The sequence below is a fragment of the Lissotriton helveticus genome, chromosome 7 (genome assembly GCF_964261635.1).
Source record: "Lissotriton helveticus chromosome 7, aLisHel1.1, whole genome shotgun sequence".
Taxonomy (NCBI): domain Eukaryota; kingdom Metazoa; phylum Chordata; class Amphibia; order Caudata; family Salamandridae; genus Lissotriton; species Lissotriton helveticus.
The window spans coordinates 1,149,005,712-1,149,031,559 of NC_136068.1; the positions used below are offsets into that span (position 1 = coordinate 1,149,005,712).

The window sequence follows — 25,848 nt, forward strand, 5'->3', positions numbered from 1 at the left end:
CAAAGCCTCTTCGGCCCGATGAGGAGCAAAAAGCCCGTTGATAAAACGTGACATCCTTTGGGATGTGTGAGGGCAACTAAGAGGCAAGACCTGGTCCTTCCCTTCGAGATTGGATTCTTGATACTGGAGATTAACCTTTGCCTCTCTCTCTTTTTCACCCTCCTTCTTTAGATCTCTTCTACTCTAGACTCTTATCTCCTCTCTCAGACTGGGTGACACACCGCACCCTTTACTAGGAACAATGGGGCACATGCATCAATGGAAATTGCATTCGCAAATGGTGGGAATCGCACAATTCGGCCGTTTGCAAATGCAATTCCAATTTTTGGGATGCATTATCATTTTTGTAATTTTCGCAATTTAAGAAATCGCAAAATTGCGATTTCTTAAATTGCGATTGCATTTAAGGAATCTCAAATTGAGATTCCTTAAATGCAATGCATCAAACTTTAAATAATTTGCGAATTCGCAAATAAGGGGAGCAAATTACCATGAAGTTGACCTTCATGGTAATTTGCGAAAACTTTGAAAAATGCACTAAAGTGCATTTTTCAAAGTTCCATTTTACACACGCACATGCCCTTGGGGCATGTGTGTGTGCAAAATGTACTTATAGGTAGATTTCAGGGGTGCAACAGGGTGTCCTTTGGACACCCCTGCACCCTTGAAATTGCATTCTTAATTTGCGAATTTCTAATGGAGAATTGCAAATTAAGAATGTCTTTCCATTCATTCCTATGGGCCTTTAGGCCCATAGGAATGAATGGGGAGGTATTCCTTAATGGCGATTCTCAGTTAGAGAATCGCAATTAAGGAATTTTAAGAAATCGCTATTTTTTTAGCGATTTCTTGATGCATTGCAGTTTGCAATTCCTTAATTGCGATTCCTTATTTTTCGTAATTAAGGAATCGCAAAATGCATAATTGATGCATGTGTCCCAATGTCCCTTATGATTTAGCTATCATTTGAGGAGCACGGGCACTGGACCACAACTAGCTCCTGGTCCCCCCTTCCTTTTGTTGCCTGAAGTATATTCATAAACAAAAGAAGGACTAAAAAAAAAAGAAAAGAGAGAAACAAACAAGGGAAAGACTAGAGAACCATAAAGTAGATGGACTTACTTCTTTGTTTTAATTAGTTGTTTTAGTTTATTGTTTTTACTTCCTTTTCAATTTCGAAACATCTCAACATGTCTGACTAAGCCATGGCTTCACCACCAACGTTTTTAGCTACTATGGGATCACCACCAATTCTGTGGGAACAATGGAAAAAGTTATTTTTCACCTACATATTAGCGATTGGTGGTCATAGATATGGGCCTGTCAGACATTAAGCTATTTTATTGCATCTTTTAGGAGTTGAAGGAAGGATATTATATGAAAATCTACCAGAAATATCTTTAGGTATGGGATATGGACAACCCAACAATGTTTAGGAAATGTCCATACAGATGTTAAATGTGCGGTTTATTACTAAAATTAATATAGTGATGGAACGACATAAATTCTTTTCAAGAATACAATTGTTGGACGAAGATATTGATACATATGTGGCAGCCTTACGTGGTTTATCCCTAACTTGTAAATTTGAAAATGTAAGTGATTCCCTCATTAGAGATCAGATTGTAAGTTGTACTAATGATTAAAGGGTGAGAAAGAAGTTACTAACGAAGGATCTCAATCTTTAGGGAACTATTCAAGTTGTCAAGGGCATGGAGCAAGCTTCCAAGTTGTTGACGGAAATGGATACTTCACCAAAAGTGGGCGTTAAGATTGAAAAAGAGTGCACTCCTATTTTTGAAATCCAAAAACCATCCACTGGGAACACGATAAAGAATGATACTGGAGAAATTAAAAAAGATGTAATAAACACTGGAGCAAAGAAAGAAAATGCTACAGCACAGAGGAACATACTTGACAAGCCGATCTACTCTAGAGGAAGTTAGGGACGCCATATCGTCTCTGGCCACGGGTAAGACCCCAGGGCTGGATGGCCTACCGGCGGAATACTATATAGCATACAAAGCGTCAATATGCCCAAGGCTGCTTGCCCTCTATGCAGAAGCAGTAGATATAGGACGGCTCCCTCCATCACTGTGTGTGGCACATCTGATCTCGTTGACTAAGTCCGACAGAGAAGCAACTGAAATGGGCTCTTACAGACATCTGGCCCTCCTTAACACTGACTATAAACTGCTAACGAAAATACTGGCCGACAGACTGGCACATGTGGTCCCGAGGCTGGTGCATGCAGAGCAAAAGAGTTTTTTGCCAGCCCGCAACACCTCGCTCAACTTGCGCCTTTTTTTCCATGTGGGAGCATACTCCACGATTACATGGCCGAAAGTGGGTTGTCTCGTGCTAGATCTGGAAAAAGCTTTTGATACCCTTGAGTGGAACTATATGTTTGCTACTCTGGAAATAAATACGCTAGGGCCGGCCTTTGTGCAGATAGTCAAGCTACTTTACATGAACCCAAGGGCAAGAGTAAAGACGGGCCCTTACACTTCAGAAGAGATTTCAGTGCGACGAGGGATGAGACAGAGCTGTCTGTTATCCCCCCTTCTTTTTGCGCTCGCAATGGAGCCACTAGCGGAATCGATAAGGGTGCACACACAAGGGGGTATATTGTTAGGAGATGGCATGCATGAGGTTTCACTGTACGTAGGCGACCTATTAATCTATCTCCGTGATGTCAGTAATGTACCAGGCAACTTGGCCCACATCTTGCAAGAGTGAGCAGATATATCAGGACTGAAGGTAAATGTTGGCAAGTCAAAGCTCTATGCCTTTAGCGCAGACAGCCCAGACCCGGACCTGGAGCTTAACGGAGTGAAGGTACTCTGGTTTGCAGACACATTCCCCTACCTTGGCATCCAGATATACCGACAGCCGGCAGACCTCTTTGACAGCAATCTTGGCAGGACGTTAACTGCTACCAGATCGCAGCTGCGCTTCTGGAGCACGCTTCCCCTCACGGTGACTTGCAGGGTAGCGCTAGTGAAAATGGTGGTTCTGCTGCGACTTCTGTACTATTTCACTAACTTGCCTGTCCACGTACCGCCTTCCTTTTTTGCTGGGTTGGAAAAGACAGTCAGGGATTTTATATGGGGCTCCAGTCGGCATAAAGTTCCCATTAAAAAATGATATCTGCCCATCGATCAAGGGGGCCTGGCGGCACCCTGTTTTGAGCACTACTTTTTGGCAGCACAATTCCATTGAGTGGCCAGGTGGATGGTGGACCGCCACTGTGAAGACACGGCAACAATGCTGCCGCCGCTCGCGCAATCTCAGATTCTTAAACTTTTCCACCCCGGAGCACGTGTGAGGCCTCCAGAATCACTGTGGCTAAAAATAGCACATAGGCGCTATAAGAGGAGCCTTTTCCTAACTCAGGATACAAAGCTGTATGCTCCCGCTCTCCCGCTAGAAGGTGCCCCTGGGGGACAAGGGCCTCTGACTGCCACAGAACTACAACAGTGGCAAGGGGTGGGCATTCAGACTCTGGAAGACCTCTACTGGGACAGACACTGCTTCTCTATGAAACCTTGATGGATGAGGATGGACTTCCTGCCGGTCAATTCCTCCTTCATCGCTCTCTATTGGCCGCGCTTACAGTGCGATCTAACAACAGAATTACCAGTGAACCTTCCCATGCAGTATTTGCACGTAATGGGACAATGTAGGCATTTGACGCGGTGGTTCGCAGCGTCACTGCGCCAGCATGCAGCTGTCAAGTTAGACCCTCTCCGCCGCCAGTGGTAGGGAGACCTGTGCAGGCAATTCTCAGACAAGGAATGAGGGCAAGTGTTGGCCAGCCCAGTTAAGATCCCTAGGAGCATGCAATTTAGGCAGATCCAATTTTACATTACACGCAGAGCGTATTATATGCCAGCCAAACGCAACAGATACCTTCATCGTATTGATTCTGCCTGTCCCAGGTGCTCAGTACTGGAAGCAGACCTGGTGCATATGCTGTGGAGCTGCCCCAGCCTCACTACATACTGGAGGGGGGGAGCAGAAGCATTACATCACAGCACTGAGCGGGAAATCCCCTTTGAATGGCCTGTGTATTTACTACATCAGTTTCGCAGGACACGTAACATTAAGGTTACTTCTAGATTTCTAGATCTGGGCATAGTAACAGCCACAAGGCTAATCATGAATCCCTGAAAGGCGTCTGAACCCCCCCACATCCAAGTTTGGCGACACTCCACACTTGTGCGGGTTAGAGCAGAAAGAATAGCAATTAGCCGCGAAGAGAACCTAGGACTTAGGAAAACACCAATTGCCACGCAATGGAAAGCAAGTGATACATTTAGCGCTGCAGACATATGAGCACCCACTAGTCCAGCCTGCACCGGCGCCTGTTCCGGACGAGTAGCACTGTACATGTTAGAAGGGTCTCAGGGTCAATCAGAGCCGCCACTGTGACACCAGTCATTGTATACTGCTACCCCAGCAAGGTATATGGATAAACAACAAAAAATTAAAATGGTCAAGGCCTAGGGAATAGGAGCAGTAAGCAACAAGCTCACAAACATGTACTGGCGGGTTGATGGGCTCCAAGTTCCGCTCTCCTTTCACTCCCCCTTGATATCGCAACCACAGCTTACACTGGTCCCTGCAGGGAACTCCGGCTCCTGGCATCAACTATCCATAATAACTGGGCATTAAGAAGAGGCACCGATTTAATATGATTCAGTTAGAACCATTGTATCTACATGACTACTGTATAAGTGATCATCAGGCAACTGTCGTCTGAATATATCTAATAGGTATTACCTAAGAACTATACATGCAATATTTGTAATGCCGATGGCTGTTGTCACTGTTGTAATAAAACAAAATATTAAAAGAGATTTAAAAAAAAATAAAGAAAATGCTACAAGGGAGATAAAATGTTTTCATTGTGGAGCCCCTGGACATATTGCTACAAGTTTCAAATGTGCAGCAAGAGGGGTTGTGCGCCGTGACTGTGGGAAGAAAGGACATTTTTCTAAAATGTGTAGAACTAGATATAAACAAAATAGTGTTAAGGAGGTTCAGGAAGTGTGTGAAAATGTTACTGAAAGAATGCGCTGTTTCCACCAATGTTACACATGTAAGGGAATCCAATGCTATAAGAAAAGAAAGTGATTCAAAACTAGAAAAATCACATAACATGGTAAGTTTGGGTAAATTGCAAGTAAAAATGTTGGTGGATTTGGGGAGTATGTACACTTTGGTGTCAAAGGACACATTATTTATAGATTTGTATGACAATTGGTCCACACCTGACATAAAAGCAGTAGGTTATGGTGTAAAAAGAAATGGAAATTTTGGTTATGAGATGGATGAATATTTCATTTAAGGGACAAGTAGTGTATGATCGGGTATATTTAACTAATTTTGGCTCTAACCTTTTAGGATGGCGTCATCAAGAAGATTTGGGGATCATTTTGAATCCTAATGCAGGAAACTCTGTAATTGTATCATTACCTGAATTGCAAGGGGTGAACTCCGTGGATACGTTTGACGAGTGGGTGGTGAAGAAATTTCCTTGTGTGTTCAAGGATGACTTAGGTTTACTGAAAGGATTTTCTCACAAAATAATTCTTAAAAAGGGAGCAATTCCAGTAGTACATAAGGTGCGAAATGCCCCTCTCCTGATGAAAATATCTTTGCAAGGAGAGTCAGATGAGTTGTTAAGTCAAGTAATAATTGAGGCCTTTGAGTCATCAGAATGGTTGGCTCCAATCGTCGTAGCACCTAAGGAGGGTGGTAAGATCAGGTTATGTATTGATTTAGGGGACCTTAATAGGAGGGTGATGAAGCACATTCTTGAAGGTTTGAAAGATGTCTGGTATTTCCAAGATGATATCATGATAGCTGGGAAAAATGAATCACATCATAATGAGTTGCTGGAAGAGATGATGGGACGTTTGAATCAATTTGGATTAACTGTTAAGCGAGAAAAATGTCAATTTAAAAAGAAAGTGCTACTTACTTGAGACACGTGATATCAAGTGAAGGTATACAGCCCAAACAAAGTATTCTCCAGGGAATAAGTGATGCACCTTGTCCTGAAAGTAAAGATCAACTTAAGTCCTTCCTTAGGCTAGCAGAGTATTGTTCAAAATTTGTGAAGAGCTTCACTGAAATAGTGGAGCCACTGAGATTGTTGATGAAAAAAAGTAGTATTTGAATGGAATGATGCAAGTGAAGTGTGTTTCAAGAAATCAAAGAAAGTATTATAGGAGCTCCTTCTCTCGGTCATTTTGTAATTATGAAAAAAACTTACTTGACCACGGTTGCTAGTATCGTAGGACTAGGAGCAGTGTTAACTCAAGTTGTGGATGGACAATAAAGGATTATTGGATTTGCCTCTAGGAGGTTGCAAGGTGCTGAAAGGTCTTACTCGGTGATTGAAAGAGAAGCCCTTGTGTGTTGTTGGGGCATCAAACATTTTAAATATTTTCTCTGGGGTTTGCCTTTTTTTTTAGTTAGAACTGATCATAAGCCACTGGTGAATTTATTCAAGGGTGACAGAGGCATGGAAGGTGGAGTTGCTCCTAGGATTTCTAGATGGAGTTCGTCTGTCCTGGAATACAATTTTAAATTGGAATACTTAAAAGGAGTTTGCTTTCTCATTTACCTACCAAGAGGGTTGCAATTGAAATGGTTGATGTTGAAATTGACGTGAATGACGGATGTAGAATTCATGAATGTGTAGAATTAAAAAAAGAAGAATGTAATTCTGGAGGACGATTTAGTGTTAAGAAAAGTGAAAGAGAGCATCAGGGAAGGTTGGCAATGTAATGTACGTCATGATGATCAGATGGATTTGTATTGGAGAGTCAGAGAGGAGATGAGCATCCTGGGCAATAAGGTGATGAGGAGGAGTTGCATTATCGCTCCTATGGCACTTCAGGATCAGATTGTCTAGTTGGCACATGACGGGCATCATGGGAGGAACATGACCAAGAGAAGAATAAGACAAGCTTATTGGTGGCGTAAGTTGGATAGTGTCTTTGAGGATGCTGTGAGACATTGTTGTGCCTGTGCCAACAGTGATAAGGTCAAAACATTGAGGCAACCTTCATTGAAATGTGTTGAAATAGGAGCAAGGCCCTAGGAAAGTTTGGCTATGGACTTTCTTTGTCCCATAAATAAACTGGGTATTGAAAATAGGTTTAATATGGTGCTTGCCGATTACCATACTATGCGGTTTGCGTTTAAACCCATGAGCGTAATCAATTCTAAAAGTGTGATGGATTTTCTAGAAGAAGTTTTTTGGGAAGAAGGGTGCCAAAAACCATTGTGTCAGACAACGGTGTACAGTTTGTTTCACGACAGATGAAGGAATTTATGGAGAAGTGGGGAATTTTTCTCGTAAGGGTAGCTTTGTTTATACCACAAGCAAATGGAATGGTTGAAAGAATCAATCATTTAATCATGGACAACATGCAATTGTCATTGGCCAATGGATCATCCTGGAAAGAGGAGTTGAGGAAATCAGTATGGGCACACAGAACTACTCCCCATGCTGTTACTGGTGTTTCCCCTTTTGTTTCTTTGAAGGGTAGAGAACCTGGGAGAAAGGAGAATCCTGTTTGGTTGGTTGTCAAAGATCGTTTGTGGATAGATCATCAAGCTATTAAAGCTGGTGTCACAATAAAGCAGAAGTGTGCAGAAGAGTATTACAACAAAAGGAAAGGTGTGAGGGAGCCTAACACTGTGGTAGGTGATTGAGCTGTTACAAAGAAGTGTGGTGTGTTAATGAAGGGAGACAATACTTTTTCCACTCCATTGAGGGTTGTTGAAGTCAGACGTAATGTGGTTGTGTTAGAGAATGGAACTGTTTGGAGTGTTGGAAATGTTTGCAAAGTGGCTGAGCATTTGGGGTAGCTGTCATAGTACTGAACATGTTTGATTTAACACATTTGTTTTGTTATTGAATTGTTATGTTATGTTATTTATTGTTTTACTTCCTTTTGTTTTTTCCATAAGGGAAAAGATGTGTAGTGTTAATCTCATGCTGCAGTGGTATGTCCCGATAGAACTTAGATTTTCTAATTCTTAGAGTTCTGGAGAAAGCAGCATTAATGTTGTGACAGTGTTGTGTAAGCAGCTGTTCTGCTGAGGACATCGATTTAAAATAGGTACATTTGGACACACTCCTGGAGTTGTGCGATTACTACAGTTGCCTTATTACATTTAACAAGTGATATGATTTGCTTGGGAGCAAGTAGAAATTTTATGTTTGGCCTCTAGAGAATTGTAAATTAAAATCTTCTTTAATGGTAAAGTCAGATTTTAAGTCACAACACTAAAAATTGCACAGTTAAAAAGTTCTGCATTTCCCTGTCCTTACCATTTGGTGCCTGCATCATGGGTCATATAGCTAGGAGCAGTTGGCAGTTGACCTTTGTGTATTCCTCCCAGAATGTGTCACAAAGGAGAACTGGGTGTTGGCAGGATAAGCCATCCTGACAAGATGGGTGGGGACAGAGCTGTCCCATACCCCGCTTGCACTTTGTTAGAACTGGGATTTCTGGTTGGCTAAGGCTTGCGCCAAAGCCAGGCAGAAACCACCATTCTAGTCAGGGCAAGGGAGTCACACACCAAGATAACCCCTGCTCACCCCCTAGGTAGCTTGGCACGAGCAGACAGGCTTATCCCGGAGACACTGTGTAAAGCATTTGTGCACGCACACAGCAACAACATCCCAGGCACACCACAAAAGGAACTCCACACAAGGTTATATAAAAATAACTTTTGTATTGTCAAAATACTTCAGATAGTAATCACACAATATACATTGTGCCAACTGGCACGGGCAATATGCACAAGGGATTATTTACATGGGACAGGGCCACATGGACCCCTGTCAAGGATTAAGCACTTGGTAGAACTAGCACTTAGAACATAGAACAATTGTAGCACCAAATAACAATTGTAGAACACAACCAGTAACCACTGGTAAAAGGTAAGTACATCCTACGCCATCCTAAGACACCTTAGGATAATATCTCGCAGGGAACCAGGAACTCACTAGCATAACTATACTAGGAGAAACAACCACCTAAGCATAAAAATACATTTAGAGGTATAGGCTAGAAGCTTTACACATGATGCATGAAGACACATTCAGCGGTCTAGGTAAAACACATGATGCATAAGAACACATTCAGCGGTGTAGGTAAGACACATGACGCATAAAAACACATTCAGCGGTGTAGGTAAAACACATGATGCATAAGAACACATTCAGCGGTGTAGGTAAGACACATGACGCATAAAAACACATTCAGCGGTGTAGGTAAAACACATGATGCGTAAGAACACATTCAGCGGTGTAGGTAAAACACATGATGCATAAGAACACATTCAGCGGTGTAGGTAAACAGGGTGCGCAAAACATACTACACACAGTACATTTCCTAACACCCAAAGAGCAATAAATCACAGTTAGCACAGAACTCACATCAAGGTCCAGGTTGCGCCACTGCGCCAAAACCTAAACGTAGCAGCTGCCCACTACTTGCTGGGCAGCTGGGGACAATCACAAGGGGCCTAAACGCTGCAGCTGGCACTAAGTGCTGCGCAGCTGGGGAAGGCCAAGGTAGGGATGAAGGAGTGCGACTCACTCTTGAGTCCAAAGAACAAGTCCCTAGAAAGGAAAGAACCTAAAAGTAGTGGGCAGCTGTGAACTCAAAACTGCAACTGGGGCTTTCATTAGCCCTTAGGAGCAAACCCTGTGCCATAGGTTGGAGCCCTCTGGCTTTGAATGAACAACAGTGCATTGGAGCCCTCTGGCTCTAGGCTCAACTATGCCCATTGGAGCACTCTGGCTCCTAACTCCTCATGTCCCCAACATGTGGCTTTACATAAGGTTACTCCTGGGGGAGCCACGGGGCTCTTGAGAGCAACTATGTCTAAACTGGGGTATTACTGACCCCTGGGGACCCTACTGGGCCCTTTAATAAAATGTCCCCCAATCGTTGAAGCCTTCTAGGCTCTAGGAAATCATCAAAAATGTTGGGGCGGCCCGCTGCCATCCGGGGCCGCCCTAAATGCACCCCTGGTTCTGTGCCTTACACCGGCACCAACGCACGCAAGTAGTTCCCCCCCTTTAAACTCTCACCGGCTGCTGGGGGGCTCCTCTGGCGGCGGCAGGATGGCTCTGGCTCTCGTGGTGGGGGCTGGCACCGGCAATGTGCCTCGCGCCCCCTCCACTGTCCTCTGCTGCTTGCTGGTTCTTCTGCCGGGGCTCCCTCCAGTACACGGGAGCCCCGCAAAACTATGTCTCCTTTCTGCTGGTGGCCCCAGGCTCTCCCCATTCCACAGGAGCCCTGGGCCGGCGGAGGACGTCCCTTTTTCTTCTGGGCGTGCGCTGGCCAATCACAGCGCTGGCCAATCACAGCGCGGCGGCGGGTGGGACTTCCTTGCAAAACCGGAAGTCCCGCCCAGAGTCAGGCACTACGGTACCTGACTTCCTATTTTGCGGCACGAGGGCCGCGGCGGTGATTCAAAAGGGGCAAAATGAGGTTTTAAAAATAAAAGTAGAAACGGGGTGGGCACCCGTTAAGGCACACATAAACGGGGTGGGCACCCGTACATAAGCATAAAATGAAAATCAAGACGCAGGGTGGGCACCTGCGCACTCGGGGGCATCCAAAGGGCAGGAGCGCTTCCTTCCTCGGGAAAACAACAGCACTCTGCCCACCAATGAAAAATAAAGCGCTCTCAAGGCGCTGGGGGCACAGTCAGCACCAGCCCCCTCAGGAATGACCCCCTTAAGCAACCAGGGCCCCAGCACAAAGGTCCTCCTAGGAGCAGAGGGCAGGAGGGTCCAGTAGAAGTCCTCCAGCACCCAGGCAAGGCAGAGGGGTCCCAACACAAAGTCCATCAGCAATCCAGGGGCTGGGCAGGGCCCAGGGAGGCAAGCCTTCCCCTGGGCCCCAGCAGCAGCACGCCCTTGGTAGATTCTAATCAGGAAAACAAGAACATTTTAAATGAGGTCACAGCCTCTTTTTATACACCATTTCCCTTTGTTCCCAAAGGTGCAGGCAAGGGGCGAACCAGATGCAACTGGTTGCTGAGCACTTTGTTTTGCTCAGCCCCTCTGCCTATTCACAGGATGGGTCAGGGACATCAGACACGCCACAGGGGGCGGAGCCAGCATTGAGGAGGGAAACCCCAGCCCTATTCAGGTCCCAGGTGCAGCCCCTCCCTGCCATCAACATGCAGATCTCCCCATTCACCACCCGGGCAGACCCATCCTGACTCCAGGAGCCAGGTGCACCAGCCAGCTCCAGCCAATCACAAGCCAGCACATTCATTGCACACACCAACTTCTAGAAGTGGCACTTCCACACTAGACACATTAAAGCCGCACACATCATTGCGTAGCATTCAATCTCACGAGTTTGCACATACCAAACTCGACCCTGCTCTCCCCACACATCAGGAATTACCATGGACACATATATTCCCTATGCATTCCTATGGGAGGGCAGGCCACTCACCACACACACACAGAGAGCTCACGCACTTTACACTGTACCACAGTGAAAAAGTGCGCAGAGACCTAAAATCACCAACACCAAGTTACAGAAACAGGCTAGGCGAAAGCAAAAAGTTTCAGAGTGAACCTACCAAAAGGGCCAGGTCCAACACACTTCAATAGGGGCTGCCTCCTGGACACACAAAGAACTTCACAATTGCTTTTTGTCACCCCAGACATCATGGGACCAAGGAAGGGAGAACGGAAATTCCCAAACCATATAGCAGTTTCTCCCACTTCAAAACTGGAACCAGGAATATATATTGGACCCTGAGACCCACTATTCAGTACACTTCTGGTCCTGGGGATACTACAGAAGAAGAACGTCCCTGCTGCCAGAAGACTGCCCTGCTGCCTGAGGCCTGCAATGCTATTTGAGAAGGAAGGCTTGACCTGCTCCCTTCATCTGAAGTGACTCCAAGGGTCAGCTGATTGACCTCCTGTTCAAAGCTAGTGGCCTCCCTGCAACTGCTCACCTAACATGCTGCAACTGGACCTGCCTAGGCCTGCAATTGGATCTGCCTGAGCCCTGCTGGACTTTGCAAGAGTGAACCCCAAGAGGCACATCCACAGATCCTGGAACCTTAGTCGGCATCAGAGTTCACTCCTCCTCTGAAGAAGGTGAAATCCTGAAGTTTTGGGCTCTTTGCGACTACAAACAGGCCAGTTCTACCAGTTCTACCATGATCTTGTCCCCATGATGGCCTCCAACCTGAAGCTCCAGTGGGCCCGACTCTTCACGCTACAGCAACCACCAGCGACTGTGAGATGTGCATTTGTGAAAATCCAGCAATGACCGTCTGCGACACCAACACGATCTTCGTACCACAGCACTGACCGTGTGCAACGTCCGACCTGCTACATGGATGATCATCTGCGGCACTTTCCTCACAGCCTCCTCCACCATTTAATAGACTCTTTTCTCCAGACTTTGAGAAGGTAACTTTTTCAGCAGGACTTACCTGTTACCGTTCCTGACCTTTGCTCCATCGAAGACGGCCTGATCTTTCACCCAGGTCTGGCAGAACCAGATTACTGCGAGTGGCACTTTGTGCTTTTAAGTAGTAGACTTAGCTAAAATCTTTAAAAATGCATATGTCCCCAGATACGGGTTGGCTCTGGGCTTCTGCTTGGGGAGGGTCTGTGTGCGTGTGGGGATCCGGGAGAGGTGATTGTAGAGGGCTCGGGGGTTCTTTTCTATCATGCCTGTTAGTATAGGGTCTTGGAACGTTAAAGGTCTCAACTCGCCTCAGAAGCGGCAGAGGGTGTGGAAGTATGTGATGGATCATCAGCTGGATGTTGTGGGGCTTCAGGAGACGCATTTGGCGCGCAGGGACGAGCTACGTCTCAAGCATAAGGCGTATCCCCTTATATATAGGTCTTCGGCATCGACAAAACATAGAGGGGTGGCCCTCCTCTTTCGCGCTGCGTTGCATTTCCAGCCCATAGAGGTGCAAACTGATAAGGATGGCCGCTGGCTGATGGTGAAAGGGCTTGTTCAGGGGCGGCTGTGTTCCTTTGTGGTGGTGTATCTCCCTAATGCTGGTCAGAATAAGTTTCTCCAAGATTTACTACTGAAAGTGGGAGACTTTGCTGAAGGTCACTTGTTCCTCCTGGGGGACTTCAACTTGGTATGGGACAAGTCGGTGGATAGCTCTGGGAGCCATAGGGCTGAGGCAGGGGTTTTTTCAGCGTCTACGCAGCAGAAGGTGGGGGAGTTGGGACTCGTTGATGGTTGGCGCTTTTATCACCCCACTGCCAGGGATTACACTTACTTCTCTCACGTACATCACTCCTACTCCCGCCTGGATCACATTTTTATCAGTCAGGCCCTTAGGGGAGATGTCCTGGATTCCACCATCCTTCCGCTTTCGGTATCGGACCACAGCTTGCTGGTGCTTAGCCTCCGTTGGTCGTCGACTGGCGGTGGGCAGAGGAAAGGGTATTTCCCGGCCTCGGTGATCAGGGATGATGCCTCCAATAAATCCTTGCGGGCGGCCATTAGGGAGTTCTTTGAGCTTAATCCTGCTGCAGATACGTCGATCGCTAACACTTGGGATGCCTTTAAGGCTTCCATTAGGGGCACATGCTTGGGCCTTAATGCATGTCTTAATAGGGAGCGGCGTAAAGATCGGGAGGCTCTGGAAACAGAAGTGGCCCGCCTCGAACAGGCTCATAAGCTCAATCCCTCGAGAATAACCCTCCGACCCTTGACTGCGGTGCGAGGGAAATTGAGGGCTCATTATAACAACAGGGCCGAGCTCACGATGCTGAGGTTGGGGCGACAGTCTTATTCCAGTGGGAATAAGGTGGGACGGCACTTGGCACGTCAACTGCGAGATAAGAGGGACCGTGAATATATTGGAGGGATACGGGATGAAGCGGGTGTATTACAACACAGGGATGAAGCGAAGGCGGCTATTTTTGGTCGCTTCTATGCGGACCTCTATGCGGGAGACGGGCTCGCCGCGGAGGCCCAGAGGGAGTTCCTGAGGAGTCTGCCCCTCCCTCGGGTTTCCGCCGAGTGGAATGGGTCGCTGGAGGCGCCAATTACCAGGGAGGAAGTGCTCGAGGCAATTAAGGGTTTGCGGTTACACAAGGCACCTGGGCCGGATGGCTATACGGCGGTCTTCTATAAAACTTACGCCTCCGAACTGTGTGACTTCTTAACTTCCCTTTTTAATGGCATGGCCGTGTCGGGCTCCTCAGCCGGCTCCCTGGCGGAGGCGGTGATTACAGTTCTGCCGAAGCCCGGGAAGGATCTCGCCCATTGTGCGTCGTTCCGCCCCATAGCATTACTTAATGTAGACGCTAAATTATACTCGGCGATCCTGGCCCATAGATTGCAGGATCTGATGCCTGCGATCATACATCCGGATCAGTCCGGTTTCATCAAGGGGCGTCAGACTCACGACAACACTCGCAGGGTGGTTCACTTACTTGAGAAGGCCGACAGGTTCCGCATCCCGGCTGTGCTGGTGGGGTTGGACGCCAAAAAGGCTTTTGACAGAGTGGATTGGGGCTTCCTATTTAACACGCTGTCCGCCTTCGGGTTCTCTGCAAAGTTCCTCACTATGGTGAGGGCCAATTTCAGCTGCCCGAGGTCTAGGGTGACAGTGAACGGGCATATGTCAGAGTTCTTTCCGCACTCCAGGGGCACCAGGCAGGGGTGCCCTCTTTCCCCGCTCCTGTTCGCATTGAGTATTGAACCATTAGCGATGGCGGTGCGAGAGCATGAGGGGATTCGGGGTGTTCCGTTCACGGGAGAGCAACACAAAATCACGCTCTTCGCGGATGATATTTTGTTATCGGTAACGGAACCGGAGCGCTCACTGCCGTGCCTGCAGGAGGTCTTGCTAGCCTATGAGGAGGTGGCAGGATTCAAGGTCAATTATGACAAGTCTCATATCTTGAATCTTACTCTCTCTCAAGAGGATGTGGAGCGAGTGAGGCCTTTGACACCTTTGGCCTGGGCGGATGGATCTCTAGTTTACCTGGGGGTTCACCTGACTCCGACGGTGGGCGGGCTCTTTTCGGCCAATTTCCCGCCCTTGTTAGCAAAGACCCGAGCTGAGTTGGATAAGTGGAAACCTAAATTTATAACCTGGCTGGGCAGGATCCATGCCATTAAGATGGTTCTCCTCCCCAAATATTTATACTTATTCCAGGCCTTACCTATCCCTCTCCGCGACGAATTTTTTAGGCATCTTAGGACTCAGATACTACGATTTGTGTGGCAGGGGGGTAGGGCGCGTCTTTCATTTACGGTGTTGCGGCAGCCGAGATCCGAGGGAGGAGTGGGACTTCCTGATCTGCAGCTTTACTATAAAGCGGCGCAATTGAGAGTGCTGGTGGAGTGGTCGCAGCAAATGTCGGAGAAACATTGGCTGCATATGGACCGGAGCGTGGCTGGCAGATCGGTCTGGGACTTGGCGTGGAAACCCAAGAAGGATCGTCCACTGAACGCCTATATCAGTACTCCTACGGGTACCACACTGAAGGTTTGGGACTCCTTAGCTGCGGATGAGCGGTGGACTACTTTCCCTTCGCCGTTTACGCCTATACACTTTAATCCAGCTTTCCCGCCAGCGCTTCGAGAAGGGGCCTTTGATGCCTGGAGGGAAGGGGGCTGCAGGGCGTTGACACATCTGTTTCATGGGCAGGCACCCCTCACCTTTGCTAACTGCATGAGGGATTATGGGATCTCCCAAGCTGAACGATTTCACCACTTACAATTGTATCATTGGGCCACTAGGCCCGGGATAATGGAGGCGGCGACGAGACCTCCGTCGCCTTTCGAGGCTTTCATATTGCGGTCATCTGTCATGAAGGGTGTCATCTCCTTCTTATACCAGCTCTTGCTTAAATCGGCGGTGACGCCTAGGCACCGATTCATGGGCCAGTGGGAGGTCATGTTAGGGAGGGATATCTCCGACACGGAATGGTCGGCCTTGTGGCGGGACATGACGGCATTTAATCACTCGCTGCACCTGAGGGAAGCTCACCTCAAGACGCTCATGCAGTGGTATATGTGCCCAACTCGGCTTCACCGCATCTATCCGGCTACGTCCGACCTATGCTGGAGGGGTTGTGGACTCCTCGGGGACTTCCGCCACATCTGGTGGGACTGTCCGGTGATTAGGCCCTATTGGGAGGAAATTCTCTCCCATATCAGGGACATCCTTCACTATCCCATAGAGGACGATATTGCCTCTGTTCTGTTGGGACTGCGTGAACCCGGTCTTGAACATCAAACCCGGGCCGACAAGAAGATTTTATGGCTCTGTCTGGGCGCTGCTAAGCTTACGCTGGCTGCTGCTTGGAAACGGAAGGAAGCGCCGGCGATATCCCTGTGGCACGCACGACTCTGGAAGCTTCTAAGCATGGAAAGGATGGCGGACATCTTCCTAGGTAACTTTAAGAACTTTCAGTTCCAATGGGGTCCATTGGTTGCCTTCCTATCCAAAGGTCTGCCCTCAGCTGTGTGTCCTGCATCCTTGAGGTCGCTGCATCTCTTTCAGGTTTAGTATGGAGGAAGACTGTGTGTGTATGTGTGATGGGGTCACCACCATGGGGGGGAGGGGGAAGAGGGGGGGGGGGAATTGTTATCTTCTTGTTCTGGTTATTATGGGTGCTTACTACTCATTGCTGGGTCCATAGCCGTTTGGCTGTGATGTACAGGACATTGGATTGATACCCCTTCTCCTGGGCGTCCGTCTCGATCACTATTGAGGCGGGCTTCACCGAACTATTGGCGCACTGGCTGTAACCTCATGGCGCGGACTTGTTATGCCATACGTGGGGACGAAGCTCCTGATTCGATGTCTTTGCAGGGCGGAATGTGTAACACCTAGTTGCCCTTTTGTGTTCTTTGTTTTACTTAAACTTGCAAAATAAAAATTTTATAAAAAAAAATGCATATGTCTGGTTCTATCGATTAGAATTTAGCCATTTTGGTGTCAAATATTTAATTACATTTCACGGTACTATCCTTTTATTTTTTTTAATGTAATTGGGATATTTCCTGTGTTGTGTTTTTAATTTATTATTGCTTGTGTGCTGCATATACTTTACACATTGCATCTAATTAAAGCTTGACTGTTTTTGCGCCAAGCTACCAGAGAGATAAGCACAGGTTAATTTAGGGTCCTTTTATGGTTCACCCTGACAATGATTGTGGTTTTTGCTATAGTAGGGGTTCACCCCCCTCAACGAATATCTCAATTTCTCACAATGGTAACTGTAAATAAGCTGAATTATAATGAAAGTAGTAAATCTGCCATTGGAAGATTATCAGCATATCAACATCTGCCAGCAGAAAAAATTATCATACAGGTATAATGGCAATTAATTCTGGTGGAGAGTTCTCCACTGAAGGACACAGTAATACATACTCCCAAATTTACAGTCACCACTCATCTATAAATTTGCCCCTTAGTATTTGGATTAGGGGGTCATTTAACATGAAGACAAATGTGGTGTAAAATGCACTTGCTTTTTTGTGTCTTAGTGCAAAACCATGCAAATATTAACTCAGTTTAATCTTCATCGCCATTGTGACTATGTAGTATGTATTTTATTAGTCAATAACACCTTCTCAGAGATAACTTTGCATTTCTGAAAATGAATGCTCATGTTGTTATGATGTTTTACCCTTTTCTGCAGAAACGTGCTACAACTATACAGATTTCTGTTCTGCCGCCAAATACTGGCAGAAAGGATTTGTCTTCCTGCAAGCAAGCATCGATGCTGCCATTATAGAAGTAAGTAGACATTATGTGTTAGAGCTCGTGAGAGGGAACTATGGCAGTTCAGAAAATTCTAACATCGGTTCATCTATATTAATCACATTAGTCATGCACTCACCAGTGTGTGGGTTATGTTTGTTGACAATGAGTATGTTGTGACTTGATTGTCGCCTCTCCTTTTTCTTACTCACATCTTCCCTACTGCTCAGCCAGGATGAGTGATGGAATGTGTGGTGATGTCACAGAATGCTTGGGTGCCTAGTGATGTGCTGAGTGTCAGTTGGTGTGTGTAGGCTAAGCAGCAGGGAGGCTGCTCCTGGTGGGGTTATCAGCTATCTATTTACCATCTTATTTTTCTTCTTCATCTTCTGTAACTGGAACAATAACCCAACTTGTTGTAACCTACTACTGTGGCTACATTTGAACTTCTTTTACCCACAACAAAGTAGATTCTAATCAAACACTGCATTTTGCTATTTCTCTCAATGTGTCTGTCTTTTTTTCTGTCAGTTATCTGGTTCTGTTAATTTCGCCAAAAGAAATGCATAGATTCAATTCGATTTTTTTACGACACCAAATACATTTGAGTTTTGCAAATATTTCTCCTACCATTATGAGAAGGACTCCTGAATTGGAGGTTTGTGGAATTTTGTATACTTCTTTGATCATATGCATGAATCAAAAACACAAAATTCACTCACGTCCATAGCCCTGGGTTCACTACAGAACAAAGGGAGTTTTCGCCGTGATGAATCTTATAAGCCACATATCATGATAATTGCAACAATTGATAAAATACTAACTATGTCTCCGGGAACCAATTTATTAAAATGAAACATATTATCATTAACATTAACATGACGTCCAGTAGTGGAAGAGATGTGGAACTCCAGTCGTCCTGTTGGGGAGAGACAAGATGGGGAGACGGGGATGTTGCAGCCCACCAGTCCGCATTATTGGTGTATTCCACTGTCGTCGACCACACCTTGTCACAACTGTGTTCCTTGGAAATACCAAGGAGTTAATGCATTCCCATGGGTGCATCGGAAGCTGATTGATTGAAAGAAGAGAGAAGAGGCAACTTGAAGATTGAAACCAGAGATTAATATGCATATACATCAGAATGTGATTTACTGACAGACAAAACCTGCTGATGAGATCCTGAGGTATGCAACATTATGTAGTGATAACAAGAAATGAAGCAGAAAAGATTCAAGGAGAAGCTCATGCTTGCCTAGGTGAGGTTGGAACATAGAGGTTTTCAGAATCAGCTATTTGTAGGAAACCAGAGTGGAATGCATGGTGTTGGGTTACAAGCTGGAGTTCAAGGTGCACAAGAAGGAGTTAGTGTTTCACAAGGTAGGGCCAGAGGTGTTCTGATCAATCCAAATCCTAGTGTAGATGTCACAAAATTGAAGAGGTCGACCACTTGTCATCTTTGTAACAAAAATTGGGCTTTGGAAGAGGGAGTGCAGGTTTTATCCAAATAGAGTGAGCAGACCTGGCCAAAAGCAAGGAGGAAATCAAGTAAAAATGCAAGTGCTATTGCAGACACAGGTTCCAATGATGCAAGTTATACAAACCCCGATGCCCCACAGAATATGGGAACCCCTAGATTTAATGACTGCATTACAAAATCAGAACCAGAACCCATTTCAACAGTACCCCATGATAGATAATGGTAGTTTTGGCTCTGATAATTCCCAATCATAGCGCCTGAGGGGAGGAAGATTGTGTGCTTGGCTCAGTCTTGGAGGTGGACCAGAGTGGACCATTTATAGAAGGAGAAGTTAATGACCACAGTGTGTCATTTTTTATCGATATTGGAGCTACCCGTTCTATTGCTAGAACAGTGGAAGTCGTAGACCTACCCCTCTCTGGAAGGAAGGCAGATCCAGGTTGTAGGAGGTTACAATAAACAGATCACCGAGGTAACCCAGGTTTCAGAAAAGGACCCTGTAAAAAATATTTAAATTTGGGGAAAACCATCACTGCATTGCTTGTGATTCCAGTTCTGTAAGTCTGTTAAGGATAGGCCTGTTGTGCAAGTTCAATTGCACTATTTAGGATGTTGAATTCCAAATGCATGAAGAACATTTTTAATTTAAAACAGCCATACAAGAAACAGTTGTAGGATTGTATCAGCACAGTAGATGATTTGCCTCCTGATTTAAAAGAAACCTCAACTCAGAAGTACAGGACTTAACAGGAAAAGATATTGGACTAATCAGGCCTTCTTTTCTATCATACTGCATGAGTACAGCCCGTTCCTATTCTCATTTGGTGTTCAGAGATAGAGTTTTGCCATGGTGTCGAGTTCTACAAGGGTATTCAGAGAGTCCATCAATTTTCAATTAGATTTTGAAAAAGAATCCTCAGGCACTGCGGAGGCTTTACAGAACAGTTCCCATGCAATATATTGAGGAACGTGCTTGTGGCATCGGATACACAATAAGCTTGCAAACAGGACACAATTGTCTTACTGAACCACCTCTTAGAAAATGGGAATATGGTGTCTCCGAGCAAACTTTAATACTGTCCAAAGGAAATTCAATACTTGGGGCCTATCATTGAGAAGGAAAGGGGAAAGGTGTCACAAGAAAGAGTAGAACCTATCCTTAAGATGAATCCACCAAGACCACAGAGAGAAGTCAGGATGTTTTTGGTAATGGATGGCTATTGTGTGGATGCCACACCTTTTCCTAGTGGCCAAACCTTTACTGAGGCTGACACAAAAGAATGTATCTGATCCACTTCCATGGGACAACAATTGCTTGATAGCTTTCCTAGAGCTGAGAAAAAGTCTCTGTCATGCCCCGTCACTAGTAGTGCTTGATTACTGTAAGATGGTCACATTGTTTTGCAGTGAGAGGGAGGGCTGTGCTCTCTCCATGCTTATTCAGGTGCATGTAGATTCACGAAGACCTGTGGCATATTTTTCGATTACCCTTGACCCTGTAGCTTCAGGACTGCCCTGCTGCCGTAAAGTAGTTGCCGCAATACGTGCCACAATTGAGAGATGTGAAAACATAGTGATGGGACATCCTTTAAGTGATAGGTTCCCTCCCCCCATTGAGATACTGCTTACTGCCCCCACAAATACAGTACATGAAAAACAGCAGACTTACAAAGTATGAGCAACAGATACTTGGGGTCTAGAATTTCATTCTCAGGTGATGCAAATGGTTTTTATTGCAATGCCTATTTGTAATAGGCTGAGATACATCTTGGATATTGTTCATATTTTCTCTCGATGGGTGGAAGCCCACTCAACACAGAGAAATGACTGTCTCACCACAGCTAAATTGCGGTTGTGAGAGATAATACCCAGGTTTGGATTACCGGTTCCTCTGGCGTCAGATCTCAGTACTCATTTCAACAATGAGGTCCTTAGGATTCTTTGTGCATCTCTCCAGGTGGAACAGAGATTACACTGTCGTTATCATCCAGAAGCCTCTGGAATTGTTGAACCATTCAATGAAACCATGCAATCCCAGTTGGTAAAACTTTCTGTCTCCACATCACTGAAAGAGCTAGATGCTTTGCCTTTGGTGTTGATGAGCCTCCAAAGTACTCTTTAAAGGTAGACAGGGTTATTGCCGCATGAAATATTAATGGGGCGTGCAATGAGACTGCCTGCTGTACCTACGCATGTACTCTTGAACATCACAGAAAACCTGATACTCGATTACTGCAAAGAAATTGCTGTGGTGATGTGTTCTGTCCCTCACCAGGTTGAAGCTGCTGCTACCTCAAATCTGCATCATGGACAGTGCCACAACCTTAGTCCCAGTGACTAGGTGTTGATTAAGAAGCAACTGTGAAAATCGAACACTGCTGTTAAATGAACTGGAGTACCAAATTGGGTTCATGCATCACATACACAGAAAGCAAGGTTTCCCTATGAAGGAATTGTGTTCCAGAACAAAAGGTGCACTTGTGACAGCCCCATCACAAACAACACCACCGTAAAGAGACAAAGAAACTCAAGTTCTTGACTTATCACAATGTGGACTGTAAACTCCTGAAGAAGAAGAAATGAAAACTCAACCCTATGCAATAGTTGGGATATCACAATAACAAATAGATGATGCAGATGAAGGAACAAGTACTGGATTAAGAGGACTCGCACATGATGCTAAATGGCCACAAAACTATGTTCAGAAGAAAGGGGGCATAGCCAACAAGATAGCCGAATAAGACATGCTTTTTCTGTGCTCCTGATCGGCATGGGGAGATCAGTTATTATCCTGTGATGCTGAGCTGGCATTGACCCCACGATAATCAGTGGTGCTTCCTGGCAAAAAAGAGGAGACCAGTCCCATTGATACCGCAAGACGTGTTGTGTCATACGACGAGTGAGGAGACGGGTAAGCCATCATGGGCAGACATGAATGGCTCCATTGATGGAGCAGGAACGAAGATCCGGCTATACGGGAGCTAGCCTGATGGAGTAGTGAAGCCCGACTCAGGATCAGTGGGCTGCGACTTCCGGCCTGGGGTGTGTGTTCTTGGCCTGGGACCCACCTTCTGTGGACTGGTGTGTGGCTCGCAGCGACCATAGAGCTGCCTGAAGACCGCCTGGAGCATTATATTGGTGATAGTAAGCCACGGTGGAGACCAGGACCGGTTGACCACATAGGGACTACTGGCAGTAATAGGAGGTGTGTCGGGCTCGGGACAGACTTCACGGTGGCCTGGATCAGCTCCTCCCCTGATCAGGGCCTGAGGACTTGGGGACTGTGGAATACTGACGCAGTAGACAGCTGATACATATGATACGCTGGAGAGAGATCGTGCTCCTGGGAGCCCGGGTCGGGTCTGTGGCATTGTAGCAATATACACAGCTTGGCAGAGAAGTGAGACTACCTAATGGACAGGGAACTGGGGGAACGACACAGTGGACTATGCCCTGATTGCTGGTGGGTCTATCCCCTCAATGACAATGTACCGTCATCAACCTTAGCCTCCTGATTTATCGGGGTTGCCCCGGAAGTTGGACCCCTGGTTCCCCAGCTAATGTGTGACGTGGTTGGAATACAGAGGTGAGATTGCTCCGGGAGGTACTTGGCCAGGTGTAGAGCCCACAACGAGAAATCAAAGAGGTGCCTCAAGAGGCCACATCGTATCTGAGGGGAGGAGGGTTCCTGCCTGTGGTTTGGAGCGGGCGGTTGCCCAAGTCTGTTGAGGTGGCTCACCGCTGGAGGAGTTCCACGGAGTGAACCAGGGACTGGGAACCCGACTCACCATTGGGACTAACAGCGCTTGGTGGTACATTGAAATGGCAAGACCAACATGGTGAAACACAAAAGGCAACTGCATGCAGTCTAACAAGATACTGAACTATGCACAATCCTTACCTCAGGGACCTGACCAACATGTGGAAGACGCTGATGAGAGGGCTCCAGATGCCGCCAAGCAAGACTCGTCATTGACGAAAATCCTTGCAGCAAGTCAATCTGCCAGGGATAAAATGGTTAGAAGAATAGATGCAGTAGCCATCGACGTTAACCTTTTATGCTGTGACCCGCATAAGGTCGCAGACAGGGTCACTATGACAGAACATAATGTGGAGACCCTTCAGGCTGAAGTTAAGTCTCTTTGGGAAATGGACATGGGCCTGCAGAAAAAGACAACCAAACTTGAACCCCCGAGCCGAAGATCAGGAGGGCTGATTGCGAAGGAACAACCTGCTATTCATGGGGTTCCTGGAACGGGCGGAGGGCCCCTCAGCGGAGCTGTTTCTGGAAGACGGATTATGTAGATCCTTGCCCCTGGTAGGATATCTAAATTCTTTAACACTGAAAGGGCCCACCGGGTGCTGGCCCCTCCACCACGACCTGGGGACCCTACTAGAGCCATCATTGCTTGTTTTTTAATTATTGAAATGGCTGAAAGGACAATTCCACAATGCTGGTATAAAGTACAGCCTTCTTTTTCCAAATGTTATTATAACTGGCACATATAAAAATATTTAGAGCGAAAAAACCTCGGATCCAACAAAACATCCTGTAAATCTATATTATCTGAAAAGAGGGATAGGGGCTATTTAACTGCTGAAAATGTTGAGTGCTTTAACCATTGCTGGCACAGTTTACCTTAACTATAATTAGTGTCAATCCCAGGCTGTAATTGCTGAATATACCAGGGTTATGACCTGGTTGCCTTAAACCTTACGGAAGAGTTTGAAAAATGAGCATGACAACCATTGGTATAACTTGGCCATAATAACCAACCATCCGAACCAGAAAGTAAAGAGTTGTATGTTCCATTTTGCACTATTTTATTGAGCAGTTCACCTGTGAAATTAACCAACAGTTGCCAGTTATGAAACTGTGCAATAGAGGGAATCCTTGATGTATTTGAATTTTTAACACTGATGTGGTCTGTTGTACTATTGTGTTAAAAAGATAATTTGCCCAGGGATTAGGCACATTCTAAATAAAGTATCAGTGTCATGGACTTGCCAACAGCATGTTCCCCGAACAGATTTGAGCTCAGTATCACAATTGCAATAGTCATAACCCTGTAGAGACAGTTGTGCAATAAACATATCAGAATAAATCAAGTATGTTTGCCTGAGCATGTTTTTCTTAAGTGGAGAGGGATTAAGCTGCTAAAAATATGAAACTGGGTCTGTAGGACCATATATAGAAAAATACAGGAACTTTTTCAAATATTCTTTGGTACTACCTTCAGGTGGTGTCAAATAGTGTTCCAATTGTGTATAATTAAAAACAGCACTTGGAGTACTCGCTCTGTGTAAAAATTATATGCATAAAGACGGTGACAAAATGTTTCACCATAATTTTCAGAATTCAAATACAAATCCTCATTTTCAAATACAGAGTATGATTCTAATTCAGATAGCATATTAGTAACAATCCTCACACCCCATTCATCAGAAATGGAAACTGGGATAATAATTAAGTATGGGCGAAATTTCCGCAATATCCGTGAATTTGTGTGACATTTCAGATTTTTATTTTTTTGCGTGTTCGCGGGGCTTTTTGCGTGTTCGGGTTTTTTTTTAGCGCGCCGCCCGCGAAGTTACCCATGCGGTCGTACATGGGCATGGCCATCTTGTTTTCAGTGTTCGCGTTGCATATTCCCGTTTCCGGGCGCTAGTTGCATGCTAGCGTTGGGCATTTCCTACGTGCGGGGCGCAATTACGTTATCGCGTCCGTTTTTGCGTGCTCACGGGGAAAATATCACGCGAACTTACCCACGCGGTCCCAATGGGCGGGGGCATCTTGTTTTTCATTCATTGCTATGGTTCTGGGCATGCTTTTTCTATCCAGCTTTAATCTTTGCAATCCTTTGTTTGTTTGAACTTTTTTTTAATCTTTTTTACTCATTATCCATCCCTCTCTTTTTCTACATCTATATTTTGTTTTTTTTTCTTCTTTTGGTTACTTTAAAACTACTTTTTGTAACTCTTTTCTTTTATTTACATTTTCCCTATTCTCTTTCCTTTTTATTTCCATTCCTGTCCAGGACAATGGCAAAGGGAGCCGGGAAGAACAAGGGGAAGGGTCCCGCACCCCGTACCCAGGTCCCTTGCAGGCAATTAAGGGGGGAGGGTGTATTGGCCCAGGAGATTTTCAGCACGGTGGAGGTGGCCGCACTTATCATTTATGTTCAGCGCCTCCTCCCGAAGACCGTTGCAGCAGGCGGCAGGCCCGGTGCAGGGTATGACCTCCGGGAGCGCGCCACCTCTGGTATAAGGTGTGCCGAGCCATGTTTAGGGAGTCGAGGGGTCCGGCAATCTACCATCAGGCGACGCACCGGTGGGCGGACCTCCTTGACCGGGAGCAGGACCTGCTCAACCTGCTAGGCGTGGAGATCCCGGGGCTTGGTGAGTAGCTATTTAATAACTACTTTGTTTTCTTCTGCTCTGTAGTTATTATATTGCTAATATATGTTTTTCCCGAAGAGCAAGAATGCTGCCGATTCGATTACATTGCAGGTAAATTAATGTTTATAGCTTCTGTGATTGCAGGTGCTCGCCTGCTCAGTGGCGTTGCTACTATGCTTACTTGTTTGCAA

General features: G+C 46.0%; 1 long non-coding RNA gene across 1 annotated transcript in view; it reads left to right on the top strand.

The window, feature by feature from the left end:
• Positions 1-17,804, top strand: part of LOC144767280 (uncharacterized) — a 204,986-nt gene extending 187,182 nt beyond the window's left edge. The window contains exon 4 of the long non-coding RNA XR_013598132.1: positions 17,717-17,804. This is a non-coding gene — a long non-coding RNA (uncharacterized LOC144767280). The remainder of the gene's footprint in view (positions 1-17,716) is intronic.
• The last annotated feature ends 8,044 nt before the right edge of the window (positions 17,805-25,848 follow it).